The sequence below is a fragment of the Pleurodeles waltl genome, chromosome 2_2, assembly GCF_031143425.1.
Source record: "Pleurodeles waltl isolate 20211129_DDA chromosome 2_2, aPleWal1.hap1.20221129, whole genome shotgun sequence".
NCBI classification, from domain to species: Eukaryota; Metazoa; Chordata; class Amphibia; order Caudata; family Salamandridae; genus Pleurodeles; species Pleurodeles waltl.
This window is the reverse complement of record NC_090439.1, coordinates 857,949,889-857,964,723: the sequence shown is the minus strand read 5'-3', so window position 1 is coordinate 857,964,723 and position 14,835 is coordinate 857,949,889.

The following is a 14,835-nucleotide window of genomic DNA, read 5'->3' as shown; positions in this document are numbered from 1 at the left end:
AAGATTGCACAGCTTGAAACAAAAATGAAAGGTTGTGATGCTGTACCAGCAAGCCAGCCTCGAAGATGGCAGTACTTATGTGAGACCCCTTGGGCTAGATATAAAATCCATCCTCATCCTGCTTAAATATGGTTTGGAAATTGCAGCATTTAGCATAGTAAGTGGAGAGAAATAGAAAATCTCACCTACTAATGTGACTGGATGTTTGGATTCCATTAAAGACACAGCAATGAAAATTAAGACATTATCTTCTTACTGAAACTCTGCTAGCAAAGAAAATATAGAATAATAACCAGAAAAGTTTCCTACCTGGAAGGTCCATTATCAACCAAAGATAGCAGTGGTAAGCACTCCACCTCACAATAAGGTCAACTATGATAGATCATAATATTTTAAAACAATCCCTATAAAGCAGCAAATGTCCCCTTGTTTGCCCAAAATCAAAAGTTCACTGATGTAAACCTCTCATAACCAAATACTTGAGCACAAACTTGATCTAGTGATACCCAGACATTTGTTACAAAAAGTAAAATCCACAAAGAAAAGAACAAAGCTACTAAGGATGAAACATGTAATTTGGGAAATTACATGAACTACAGATTAGACTGAAAAAACACACCAAGAGAGAGGCAGGGTGGGATTAGTACCTTTTCTGTGTCTAATACAATCCAACCCTCCTGTCATATGTTCCATTCTGGTACGAGACCAGAGGCTCAATTATGGCAAGTTTAACGCTTTGCAATGACATTGCAAAAAACATCCATTATAGTTTTGTAGTAAAATGGTTTGAAAGTCGAAACTTGAGTCCAGACTGCTGCTTTTGGGATATCCTCTAGATGTCCTGGAGCAATATTGGCTTTAGATGTAATAGCTTCCATTAATGATGGAGTTTCAGACAGAGTTACAACAATACCAGCTTCAGCCATAATCCATCTGATTCATCTGACTAGTGTAGAAAATATCTATTGGGTTGTATGGCTTCTTAAATTAAATCAAAAGTTGTGAAGTAGAATGAGGGTGGAATGCAGAAGTTTGTGACTCAACAGCGTAAAAGTTTACAACACATAGCTTTTTACAGTATGGAAAAGCAGTTAGAAAATAGGAGTAGACTGAGTCGCAGGGTAGAAAATAGAAGAAGGTAGAGTGCTTGTATGTCTAATAACATAGAAAAAAACCTCCCAGAGGATACAAATATATTTTGTCTACATCCAAGGCTATCACACCTGACATTCCTCTGAATAAAATCAAATGTAACAACATAGTCAACTTTGGAGATAGTTTCTTTCTTTGAAATAATTATGAGGCCAAAAAAAAAATCAAATCCAATATTACCCTCACATCCCACATAGATGAATGCTTGGGTCTGGGAAGAAGTTTGAGATGGATGATTCTCAAGGCCTTGCACACTACCAAATGTTTACCCATTGGTTCTCCTTTGAACGAATTAAGCCCAGCTAAACTCAGTGATCTATAAGTGTTAATTGTTCTATAGGCTTTACCTGATGTAAACAGAAAAATTTAAAAACTTACCAACTATACAGAGGCGGCAGATACTCGATTAGTCTCCCATTCCATACAAGAGATAACCCATAATGTCCAGGCATGTTTGTATCTTGTTAGAGTGGAAAGAGCTCAGGAGTACTTGATAAAGGACAATGCATCCATCAACATTTCTGGACAGCCAGGTTGATGTGAAATATTTCTTGCTGCAAGCTAACCCTGTCAATTGGGTGTGTGTGGACAGCCCTGAGGGTCCCGGAGTAAGACAGCAAATAAAGGAAGCATTTTGGGAAATTTATTGAGGGCTATAATAGTTGAGGAGACAAAGTTGAAATGACCAATACAGTGTGATCAGCACTAAGGTTGCCCATTCCCTGCTGTGGATCATGGCAAAAGGAAGAAAGGCATAACCATGAAGGGATCCATACAATACGGGAAATGCATCCAATGCATCTGCTTCCTCATCTGGTCTCCAAATGAAGAACCAGGTAAGCTTGTGATTCAATCAGGAGGCAAAGAGGACTACGTGAAGAAGAAATCCAAAGCTTGTTCATTTTTTTAAATGTTCTCCGATGTAAAGAACAATCTCTGTTACCTGGAAGTTATCTGGATTCGTAATCTTCTGTTGAGTTTCCCAACCTAAAGAAATATTCTGCCTGAAGCATAATTTCTCTCCCAAAATTCCCTGGTCATATCCGTTAAACCTTTGGATCGAACACTCCGCAGTTTCTTATATACCAGATAGTTGATACTTTGTCCATTCTCAGAAAACGGCAAAAGTTGACTCTGTTGAGAGCTAAACCTTTTACTGTGAAGGAGTCTGCCAGCAGCTCTAAGTAGTTTAGAAGAAACTGACTTTCTTCTTGTGATCACTTTCCTCCTGTTTTGACCTTCCCATGTGTTGCACCCCAACACTTTCTGCTTTGTCTAATTCTAACCTGATCTAAGGGGCCTGGCCAAAATAGATTTTCCATTCCATGCATCCATCTAAGATAGCACCAATCCAGTTCCTGAGGCTGAATAAGGGAGGTCTCTTCGGAGATGCAAAGTCTTTAAGCGCTGCAACCCCTTTTAGTGCAGAAGGAAGATAACCTGATTGGATTTAGATAATTATTGCTAACCTTCCAAGGGATAATCTCTTTCTTTATGAAAATGATCTCTGTCTGAGGGACAATAAGAGACGTTTTCACTGAGTCTATAATGAAGCTGAGAAATTGAATATTCTGAGTTAGGACTAACACTAATTTCTTCTGGTTTAACACAAACACAATATTTTAAAGAAAAGAAACTTCCTAAAGCATCTATTTTTTCAAATGATCTTTGGATTTCACCATAAACACCATGCCATTTGAGTATACCATTATTCCGATCCTGTGGGAAATAAAATAAGGCTACTACTTGTTTGAGCACATTGGTGAAACACCATGGGGTGAAACAGTCTGAAAGCAATGTTTTGAATTGGAATCATTGCCCCTTCCACTGAAATTGTAAAAAGTGTCTCTGAAATAGATGACCTGGAACTGAAAGATATGCATCCTTCATATCCAATTTGTCAACTAATCCCCTTTCTGAAGAGAGCCCCTTAAACAAGCATCCCCTCCATCTTGCAATATCTGTAGAGGACAAACTAGTTCAGCAATTTTGAATACACAACTGGACAACACAATTTGTCTGTTTTCCCGACCAAGAACAAGTTGCTGATAAATTCTTCCTCTGAAATTTTTTCCCCTTTGTGGATGAAAGGAACATATCTTTCTCTGCCATTAATGGGTAGCTGTATGCCCCCATACCTTGGAGCAACGACGATTGGGTGGTAAGAGCTCTGACGATGGGTGCTGATAGATCAAGCTCATCTTCGACCAGCCGTAGCAAAAACATGAGGAAAGAGTACTTTCTTGCGGTTTTATTGAGCCCTTTTCAGAAAGGTATGTTTAAACGGAACTGTGTCATTGACCAGTGTAGTGTGTCTCAAGAAGAAATAACAGTTAATGCTAAATTAAGTGTAATTTCTTGTTAAGATAATACTAGAGTGGTTGAATGTATTGATCAGAAGTTAGGTTTGTTATCTAGTAGTGAATATGTGTCTAAATGAGCATTGCTTGTTTGCTGTTTAAACACAAGGAAATCCCTCGCACCAAAGTTATTGAAGAGGGGTGTATAGTAGTATATTGAAAAACATTAGAATTTTCTCATGGAATATAGCTGGCTGCTGCAATAATTTAGGGAAAATCCAGAATTTAGACATATTGCATCCCGTGATAATCTACCTACACGAAGCCCAACCTCCTGCCCCTTTTGATGTTGGAATTGTTTATGTAATTAGCAGTCCAGCTAAAAAGTCAAAAAGTGGCCATGCTAGTGGTGGTATTGCCACATTTCTATCTACAACATTTTCTTGGGTGTATCAAGTATCAAAGCCATCATTCAAATCCGCTACATTGTGTTGCATTCTTAGAGCAGAATTGGGATGGATGTTCGCTCGCTCCTTGCTTCTGCTTAATTTGTATCTTTTACCAGGTCAAGACAACACTTATTTGCTCTTTTTGTGTATAAGGAAAGGGAGCAGGCATAACATATACCAGCAGTTGCGTCCCCTCAATTCTCTAGGACAAATAAAAGCAGTGCTCTTCTCCTGGGAGTTTGTAGAGAACATAATTTTGTTGTTCTTAATGGGAGGTTTCAGAGTGATACTCTATTTTGATGTACTAATACCTAAGTAAAATCAACAATGATAACTGATTACAGTATTAGTTCTTATGGGGGTTTTCCTCGGGTGTCCAAAATTAAGGTAATAAAGAATGTTGTGAGTGATCATAACATTTTGCTCTTTACTATCATAGGGAAACCAGAGTTTAGTCACCCCTGGCAGATTTACGATAGTGAGGAGGTGTTGATTAGTGTTGCAGATGGGAAGGTTTTATGAACTGAGAAAGATAAACAGCGGCTCACTGCAGAATTAGAGAAAATTACTGAGACTATGTCCTCCTCAAGTTGCTTACTGATCCATGTATTTGAGGAGGATTTGGGAAAATTAGTGTATAGAGTAACAACAATGGAAGGTACCATCAGGAAGGAATATTTAATTTTAATAAAAGGTTCACTTTCAATAGGCTTATTAATAATTTACAATGAAGGCAATTTGTCCATTATTCCAAAGAAAGAAAGAAATGTATTGCATGTTTACAAAGAAGAAAGACTAGATAGTTAAAAATCAAAAAAGGCATAGCTGTTATGATATCTGGATCAAGTTCACTGAGGCAGTAAAACGTAACAATGCAAAAGCTTTTTGGAAAATTATAGGGGAAACTACTGGTGCTCTGGTTGAGCCAAAAATAAATACTATAACTAGCAAGGAATGGCAGGACTATATAACTTCCTTATACGCCATGAATTCTCAGTCCCCTGATGCTTAAATTAAAAAGCTCCAAGATGAATGGGTAGCTTAGAGAATTATCTCCTATTTGCCCCCTTCGCAACAGGAAGTGTTGCTCCATTCTAAGGCTGCTAGAAATATGGGTGCCAGAGGACCAGATCAATCGCCTATTTATATTATCAAATTAGATATGGATTGTTGGGTGACTTATTTATCTTCGCTCTTTGGTTATTGTTATTCTAGTGGGAGGGTTCCAAGGTAATGGAGGCAGAGTATTATACTGCTGCTCCATAAGAAGGGCTCTATGACCTCTCCGTGTAATTATAGACAGATTACTTTATTAGATGCTATAGGAATATTTTTTGCCAGATGCATCTTAAATAACCTGTTAAAATGGGTTGAAGATAAAAATATCATTTCGCTGGAACAGGCTCGGCTTAGAGCGGGTCATTTGACTCTAGATAACATAACTGTGATCCATTTGTTGTTTGGAAAAAAATGTGAAATGGAGGAAAATGCCTGTCTACGCAGCTTTTATAGATTTTTCAACAGCTTTTGATCGCGTAAACAGGCAGATTCTTTAGAAGAACTTGGATGCCATAGGCATTCCTGGGAGTCCCTTAAAACGTATTATTGCCCTTCAAACAGACACTTGGGGGGGTCATTTACAATTTCGGCGGATGGAAAATCCCGTCTGCCGAAATTCCGACAGAGAGGTTGCTGCCATTGTGGCTGCCTCCCTGTTAGGCCCATTACGTATTTCGAACTGGGTCAGCGGGCGGAAACCTCGGTTTCTACTCACTGATCTAGCGGAAAACGGCTTACAGCATTGTCCCCGGCTCGTAATAGATGCTGTAGTGCGCAGGGTGCACTAGCACCCTCCAAATGTTCACTGTCTGGAGAGCAGTATTGCCCCCACATCTCCCGATAAAAATGGTACCTCACTTGGGAAATGCCCCAAAAACAGTACGTGGACACATCAAAATTATCAAATACAAAACTACCTATTTTTGTGGGGGCACTTGCGTTTTTGGTTCTGGGCTCAGCAGCCATCTAGGGAAACCTGCCAAACCCAAACATTTCTGAAAACTAGACATCCGAAGGAGTCCAGGGAGGTGTGACTTGCGTGGATCTCCCAGTGTTTTCTTACCCAGAATCCTCAGCTCACCTCAAATTCAGCTAAAAAGTCTATTTTTTCCCACATTTCTGTGTGCGATCACCGCTCTGACACAAATTTCCTACCACCCAACGTTCCCCTCAGTCTCGCGATAAAAATGATACCTCACTTGTGTAGGTGGGCCAAGTGCCTGTGACAGGGAAGAGCCAAAAACATGTCAAACTTTGAGAGGGAACCAAAGCGGGTCCAAAAGGGCAGTTTGGGAAAAATAGTTTTTAGGCCGACAAGTGGGGCAGAATCTTTATTGGTATAGATGTGACAATGGCTGGGCAGTAGGAATTTTGTGGATTTCATCACAAAAATGTGGGGAAAATGTGTGACTTCAAGTAAAGTTGGAGGTTTACAGGGCATTGTGGGTAAGAAAATGGTGCAGGGTCCTGGCCTCACCCAGATGTTTAGTTTTCAGATGTGTCTATTTCTTGTAGATTTTTCTACATAGCAGCATCCTACACTCCAAAAAGTGCAGCCCTCACCATTCCAAGTGGGATGATTTTGAGAGTTAGATAAGCTCTCATGGCCCAAACCCAAAATAATCAAATGTCGTCTTGCTTACCATTGGGGTAAGATCTTTTAGTGTGTGGGGGTAGAGCAGAAAGACTGCCCCAAGGTGAGCAGAAATGGCCTACAATAAAATTGCCGCTAGGGGAGTGACCCTTGCTTAAGGGGTCGCTCCCCATCTGTTAAAAATAAATCCCTGGTGCCTAGTGGTTTCTGCCCCTTTGGGGGCAGATCACCTAATTAAAATCGGCGATCAGCCCCCAACGGGGGCAGAAATGGCCTAAAATAAATTTGTCCCCCCAGAGGAGCGACCCTTGCCTAAGGGGACGCTCCCCTCTTTTTTTAATTGTTGCAAAAAAAATACCTGTTGTCTAGTGGTTTCTGTCCCCCCTTGGTGGGCAGATCGTCCTAAGTATAATAGGCCGATCTGTCCCCAAGAGGGGCAGAAATGGCCTAAAAACAATTTGTCCCCCCATGAGAGCAACCCTTGCCTAAGGAGTCGCTCCCCACATGTAAAAAATAAAAACAATAACTATCCCTGGTGTCTATTGGCTTCTGTCCCCCTGGGGGTAGATCGGCCTAATTAATTTAGGCTGATCTGTCCCCAGGGGGGCAGAAAAGGCCTAATAAAAAAATTGCCCTATGGGGAGTTACCCTTGCCTGAGGGGTCACTTCCCTTGTAAATGTAAAAAATAAATTAAAAAATCCCTGGTGTCTAGTGGCTTCCGGGTCCCCCCCCCCGGGGGCACATCGGCCTAATTAATATAGGCCAATCTGTCCCCAGGAGGGCAGAAAAGGCCTAATAAAAATTTCCCCCTGGGGAGCGACGTTGCCTAAGGCGTCTCTCCCCTTATAATTATAAACAAAAAAAACTCCCTGGTGTCTAGTGGGCATTCCTGCAGCCCGATCGCTCTATGATCGGTCTACAGGAATGCTCAGAGAGACATGAAAAGGAAAGGAAAAGACTTTCCTTTCCTTTTCATGCCTCCCTGACATCCCCTGCCCCTGTACTGAGGAGAAACTAATCTGTTTTTCCTCGTCAGCGCAATGGGAGGCGACCTCTGATGAGGTCAGTGCGCACTTGTGCGCTGATGTCATCAGACGTCACTGGGGGGGCTCAGGGGTGGGGCAGGGGTGGAAGGGGAAGTGATTCCCCTTCCATCCCTGCCCTGGGGGGGTCTCATGGGGGCGGGAGCGCTGGGCCTGATGCAGGGTGTAACAGTTACGTCCTGGGCACCCAAGCGGTGCTGCCCAGGACGTAACTGTTACATCCAGGGCACAAAGGGGTTAAAGCAGTGGCTGCATTCACATTTCCAAGGAGATAAACTGTACAATGAATTCATCCCCTAACAAAAGTTATATTGACATGAGATCCAGTGAGAGCGCCATTTTCCATGAACTCCATAATTTGGGTAAATCGACCTAGTTTGTTCAAACGTTTATCCTGACACACTCTAATAACTTTGTCTACTCTTTTTTTGGATATTTGACCTTTTTTTGATAAAAAAGGAGACTATAGCCAGGTCAGCTTGAGGAGTCATAGCTAATTTGTGGCAAATAGTAGGTCTCAGACATTTTGCCCTGAGCTTCTTCCTACTAATATTGTCCTTTGGTTTTAAACTCCAAGGGGCCATAAACTCAGAGGGAGAAGGGGCCCATTCCCCTGATCTACTATGGGTAATTATGTCTGGGTCAAAGGAGGAATACCCTAAAGGATCCAAAATAACACCAGAATTTCCTGTAACTGGATTCACAGTGTCCCCTAAAGGTTTATGAAATGTAATTATTATCAGTGTCATCTTGATGTTCAGTTAGAGAATACACCAAACCAGAATCAAAGGGCATTGATAAAGATACTTTAGATACTATAACAGCTTGAGTTCTCCAACAAACGTAAACCTCTTGGGTTTCTAAACGCTATGGCCCATATTTGTACTTTTTTAGTGCTGCATTTGCGCTGCTTCTTGACGCAAAAGTGGCGCAAACTTACAAAATACAATTGTATTTTGTAAGTTTGCGCCGCTTTTGCATCAAAAAATTATGCAGATGCGGCACTTAAAAAGTATAAATAAGGGCCCACGTGTGCAGACCAGTCTTTTGCCCAAGATAAGGTGTCATTATAATCATTAATGTGAGGCACCTCAGCACTTCTCTTCCTAGAAGTGTTGCGAAAATGGCGTCTTTTGCTCAGCTGAGCTCTACCCATGGGTGACAGGATTGAACTTCATTCAATTCAACAGCGCTGAATGTGATAAACAGGTTCACAGGTAACAGGGCCCTTCAGAACCCCAGTCAGTACATAAATAAGGTGGTGTCAACGTGTTTGGGTTACTAACAGGGAGCAATGGTAATCCAGACGATTGTTCATTAATGATTTACAACCTCACTAGAAATGTATTATGTATTTCAACATATTTATTTTAAAATGGCAAGATCTAGTGCACATAATATTGGTAACATCACAGAAGATTAAAAAAACAGCTAAGCTTTTCTATTAACAGTGAAAACAGGGAAATTTGTAAAATCACAATATATAGCCCTTACATCCTCACTATGCTATCTCTAAGCACAATGCTAGTTCTAGAAGATGAATAAATGATAGGCCTGAGCTTTGGAGGTGGTGTGCCTCCCTGAACAGCGAGTTTTGTTATCTGTTTGAAACAGCTTGTCAGGTAGGTTACGCGCTAGGAAATTGCATCTGTGTGAGAACACAATCTGGCACTAGTTCATGAAAGCAGAATGCAATGTTTCGCAGAGACTTGGGGAGTATTGCTAGAGGCTTCTTCTGTCGAGATGGTATCCATGCGCATCTGGATCTGCATCTGTGACCTGGGTGAAGTTTCTCTCCCAAGTGCTCAAGAGTAGTCCTTACATATTGCAAAGTCTCCTTTGGAAAGTTTGTACATAATCATATACATCAGTGGATGTACTAATAAGGTAAACATGCATCAATATGGACTACATTGTTTGGGTTATGGTTGTTATTTGTCCCTTAAAAAGGCACCTGTCCCAGACTGATGTTGCACTGGGGGTTTTGTTGTTGTCTATATCTGAATGACTTGACACTTTCACAGTTCTGGGTAAAGATAGGCACAGATGACACCTGCGTCAAAGGCAGACATGTTTTTGATTCTGCATCACTTGAGGAAAATTGGTGACTCCCATTACCGAAAATGGTGACTTTCATTACCTACGATGGTGAGTCCTATTGCCTAAGATGGCAAACTCCATTATCTAAGATGGTGACTCACCTTAACTAAGATGGATTCTGGCCTATTTAAAATGGAGTCAGACCTTAGAAACTTACTTCATAATGACATGCAGTATTTGGGCCAGTGGTAAATAAGCTAGACAGGCTAATTAATATGGGGCTTAAGTGGAACCCATCTTATATGTGTTAAAGAACCTACAACTAAAAGAAAAGACCTAAATGTAAATTATTATAAAATATATAAAATAATACAATTATGGATGGAAACTGTCATAAGATTTAGGACATTCCTGGCATAATCTAAGCCAAAGTCACTAAATTATCACTGAATGTGTTTTGATTGATCTTGCTTATCAGACATATTCATTATACACTTACAGAATAAAAGTTCATGCCAGAAATGTGCATTCAATAACACATGGCTTCAAACTGAAAGGAAAAAGGGGTTTCTGCGTTGGAAGATATGATTCTTAACAATCCTTGACATTATGACCATGAGGGAAAAGGTGTTCCTGGGAAGTCTTGCATCATTTCTAGGACAGGATGGTAAATCATCAATCAGTCTTCTAAAGGAAGCAGTACTGGAACTACTGATGGCATTCTGCACTGATTTTAATGAAGAAGTCACCACTGCCTGAAGGATCTCACTGACAGTCACTTGACCATCATCAAGAGACTCCTGTATACTTATGTCCACCAGGTAACAATTTCCCCCAGAGGAATCACACTGAAGAAAATCTGCATTTAAAGGCATTTGTTAGATGAAATTCTTTTGAGGTTACTTTTGTCAGAACCCTCCATAATGCTATTAATGGTGACTTTAAGGCAAGCAGGAGCAAGGATGGGGGGGCGGAGCTTGTCCGGCTACAAGATGGCCACGTTGTAGTAAAGCTCCACCAGCCACCGTAAAATCCATCCATAATCCTACATGTCGCATTCGAATTTTGCTGTCAGGTGTGGTGCCAAGGATAGCTACGAGGAGGGGGCGCGTGCGGAAGTAACTAGCAGAATGCAAGAATTCAAATGAAGACCAATTAACAATTTGAAAATCAAGTTTACATTCTATTAAAGATGCATTAAAGGAGGTGGAGAAACTTTTTTTGGAGACAGATGATGAATTCACCATAAAAATCTCAAACATAGCGCACCTAATACAGCAGGAAAATGCCTGCATACATTGTCACCAAATAGCCATTCAGAGTGACAGTTTTGAGCCATCTGTCCTCTTGGAGATTGGAATTGGAGTGTTTCAATAAACCTACCTTAAAAGGTCCATGATGTTGTCTCAGCACCAACAAACAAAGGTAAAAAATTGACTGGAATAGCATTGGCTAGAGTAGGCAGCCCTTGGTTTGATGATGCCTAACACATAAAGGGACGTTTTAGCATCTGTTGGCTAGCCTTTCAAATTCCATGCAAGTAGATTCAGTTTGGTAATGAATGTATGAAACAACTGTCTGACAAAAAGGTCACTAGACAGCAGGAGAAAAATATCTCCCCACCCTCAAAAATAGGAAGGATGGAGGCAGCTCACCCATACATTGTGCGGTGCTCTTACCCCACAACAGGTGCATCAGTCTTTCTTCCTGCTCAGAGTGGACTGAGGGTGTTTATTTAAAAACTGTCCAAGGACATAAAGGCCACTTAGGAGGTCCAAAAATAAAAACAGCGTGAGGGCAGCTCACCCAGGTATCAATCATTCAGCATGTGTCACAGTGTCCTTTCCTCGGGATCTGCACGTTGCTGAACAAAAAGCCCACCTTCCGGAGTCACCAACTCAGAAAGCTATTATAGCACAGAGTTATGATGCAGCCAGTCGGGGGAAGGGAATTAGGGTAGGGAACAGCATGGAGAGAGATCTGAAAAGAAAAGGTTAGAACAAATATGCATTTACTCATTCATAGAAATATAACTCATCAATAAACTCTTGACTAAATGCGTCTCCAATATCAGATGGAGATCCCTTTTGAAATGAGGGCAATGCCCCTTCTTTGAATCATGGAACAAGAATAAACTACGACCTCCGAACCAAGTGATGGCAAGCGCTTTGTACTATGATCATCATGGAACAAGAGTAAACTACGACATCAGAACCAAGAGATGGCAAGAGCTTTGGACCATGATTATACTCAGAATATCAATCCTGTAACATCTATGCATTCATAACATAAACCTTTGATCATGACCTAGAAAATCTCAAAGAATTAAATATGCTTTTCACATATTATGCTTTCCCCAAAAAATGAAAACTATGATTTGTTTATCTCCAAAAAATACTTTCACATTCACAACTATAAAGGCCGAAAAGTTTTTACTCATTGAACTTAAAGCGCTTTACTTATAATACCAGGAAGCGATTTTACTTGTCTTGCCTGAAGCGCTACGCTCGTTATGCTAAGGGGGCGCTTTACTCATGTGGCCTGAATCACTTTGATTGTTGTGACAAGAGCCTTTTACTCCTGTGGATTGAAGCACTTTGATTGCCGTGCCAAGAGCACCTTACACCTGTGAACTGAAGCGCTTGAATTGCCGTGCCAAGAGCGCTTTACACCTATGGACTGAAGCGCTTGAATTGCCGTGTCAAGAGCGCTTTACACCTGTGGACTGAAGCGCTTGATTTGCCATGCCAAGAGCGCTTTACAGCTGTGGACTGAAGCGCTTGAATTGCCGTGGCAACAGCGCTTAACACCTGTGGACTGAAGCGCTTGAATTGCCGTGCCTAGAGCGCTTTACATCTGTGAACTGAAGCACTTGAATTCTCGTGCAAATAGCACTTTACACCTGTGCTCTGAAACGCCTTTGATCGTCGTGCCAAGGCCGCTGTACTCTGGAAACTGAAAACGCTTTGCTCATTATGCTAAGGGGCGCTTTACTTCTGGAAGTATGACTTTCTCCAAAATTGAAGTTATCAATGCCTTACCGCTACGAGTACGACCTACTTGTTTTTTAATTCACCATGGAAACAAGGATACTTCGATTGGATGCCACTCTGCCATGCAGGAACTCTGCTCTTCTTCAGAGAATCCCCCACGAGGTCTGACTGCATTGAAGGCTTCAAAATAGTGAGCAACGTGCTTGGGTGTGGCTGGTCTTTATAGGCCTGCCACACCCCAAGATGGCTTCTGCCTCTAAAAACATGGGAATTCTAGCCCCTTCATGGAATAGCACTGATAAGTGCATCTTGTCCACCAATGTCCTGAACCTGCAGCTCTAAGAGCTTTGCCACAGGGCAGGCGACACTAATGGCCACCTTTGGAGCAAGAGGGGATGACAAGTGGTGCGCAAAATGCGCCGCAGAGCCGCACAGCGGAGTTTGGGGCGGGACCTGGACCGCGCATGGCCTTATTCCTGACAGCGTGCCACCAAGAAAATATGAATCAGTCTTTGTGCTCCCCTGCAAGAGAATTGAGGGTGTTTACCCAAAATATGCCCCTGGGGTCAGAAAGGCCACTAGACACCATTGGAAAAATAGGTCCAAAAAATAAAAGAGGGCGAAGTGGCTAGAGGTAAATTCTCTCCGACCCTATTTTTCTATGGCACAGAAAAGCTCCCTGGTGTCTAGTGGTATTTCTGTCCCTCCAAGGGGCTGTATGGAGGTAAAGATCCCTTATTTGGCCCCTGTGGACAGAAAGACTGTTGAAGTAATTTTAGGGTGGGGGTTCAGCCTGATTTCTGGGTATGCTGACCCCCAACCTTGAAGGCTATACAAAAAATCTCCTTGCCATCAGATGGGCTTTCTTTCCTCCCAGGGGGCAGACTGGAGCCAAAGTTTTCCTTTCTGTCCCTCTTTGGGGGAGGGGGCAGAAAGACTGTTGGGATCATTTTAGGGCTGAGCTAGGCTCAACGTGTGGGAGATCTGGGCAGGCTGCCCCCACTCCTTAACCCCCTTGTACCAACAAAGAAATATCTCTCTGGGTTCTAGTGGACTTTCTGCTCCCCGCTAGCCAGCAGATTGGAGGAAAACACCTCCTATCTGACCCCAAGGGAAGGACAGAAAGACTGTTGCATATGGTTTGAAGGCGGCGGTGAGGATAGCCCAGATGTCTGGGTTGGTTTCCCATATAAGTTTTTTTACAGCCTTTTGTATTTCTTAAAAAAGTATTGAATACTTTATACATTTCCTCAAGATTGCACAGTTTGAAACAAAAATGAAAGGTTGTGATGCTGTACCAGCAAGCCAGCCTCGAAGATGGCAGTACTTATGTGAGACCCCTTGGGCTAGATATAAAATCCATCCTCATCCTGCTTAAATATGGTTTGGAAATTGCAGCATTTAGCATAGTAAGTGGAGAGAAATGGAAAATCTCACCTACTAATGTGACTGGATGTTTGGATTCCATTAAAGACACAGCAATGAAAATTAAGACATTATCTTCTTACTGAAACTCTGCTAGCAAAGAAAATATAGAATAATAACCAGAAAAGTTTCCTACCTGGAAGGTCCATTATCAACCAAAGATAGCAGTGGTAAGCACTCCAAAGTCTAGCTGACCTTACAATAAGGTCAACAATGATAGATCATAATATTTTAAAACAATCCCTATAAAGCAGCAAATGTCCCCTTGTTTGCCCAAAATCAAAAGTTCACTGATGTAAACCTCTCATAACCAAATACTTTAGCACAAACTTGATCTAGTGATACCCAGAAATTTGTTGCAAAAAGTAAAATCCACAAAGAAAAGAACAAAGCTACTAAGGATGAAACATGTAATTTGGGAAATTAAATGAACTACAGATTAGACTGAAAAAACATACCAAGAGAGAGGCAGTGTGGGATTAGTACAATTTCTGTGTCTAATACAATCCAACCCTCCTGTCACATGAATGGGGCATATGTTCCATTCTGGTACGAGACCAGAGGCTCAATTATGGCAAGTTTAATGCTTTGCAATGACATTGCAAAAAACATCCATTATAGTTTTGTAGTAAAATGGTTTGAAAGTCGAAACTTGAGTCCAGTCTGCTGCTTTTGGGATATCCTCTAGATGTCCTGGAGCAATATTGGCTTTAGATGTAATAGCTTCCATTAATGATGGAGTTTCAGACAGAGTTACAACAATACCAGCTTCAGCCATA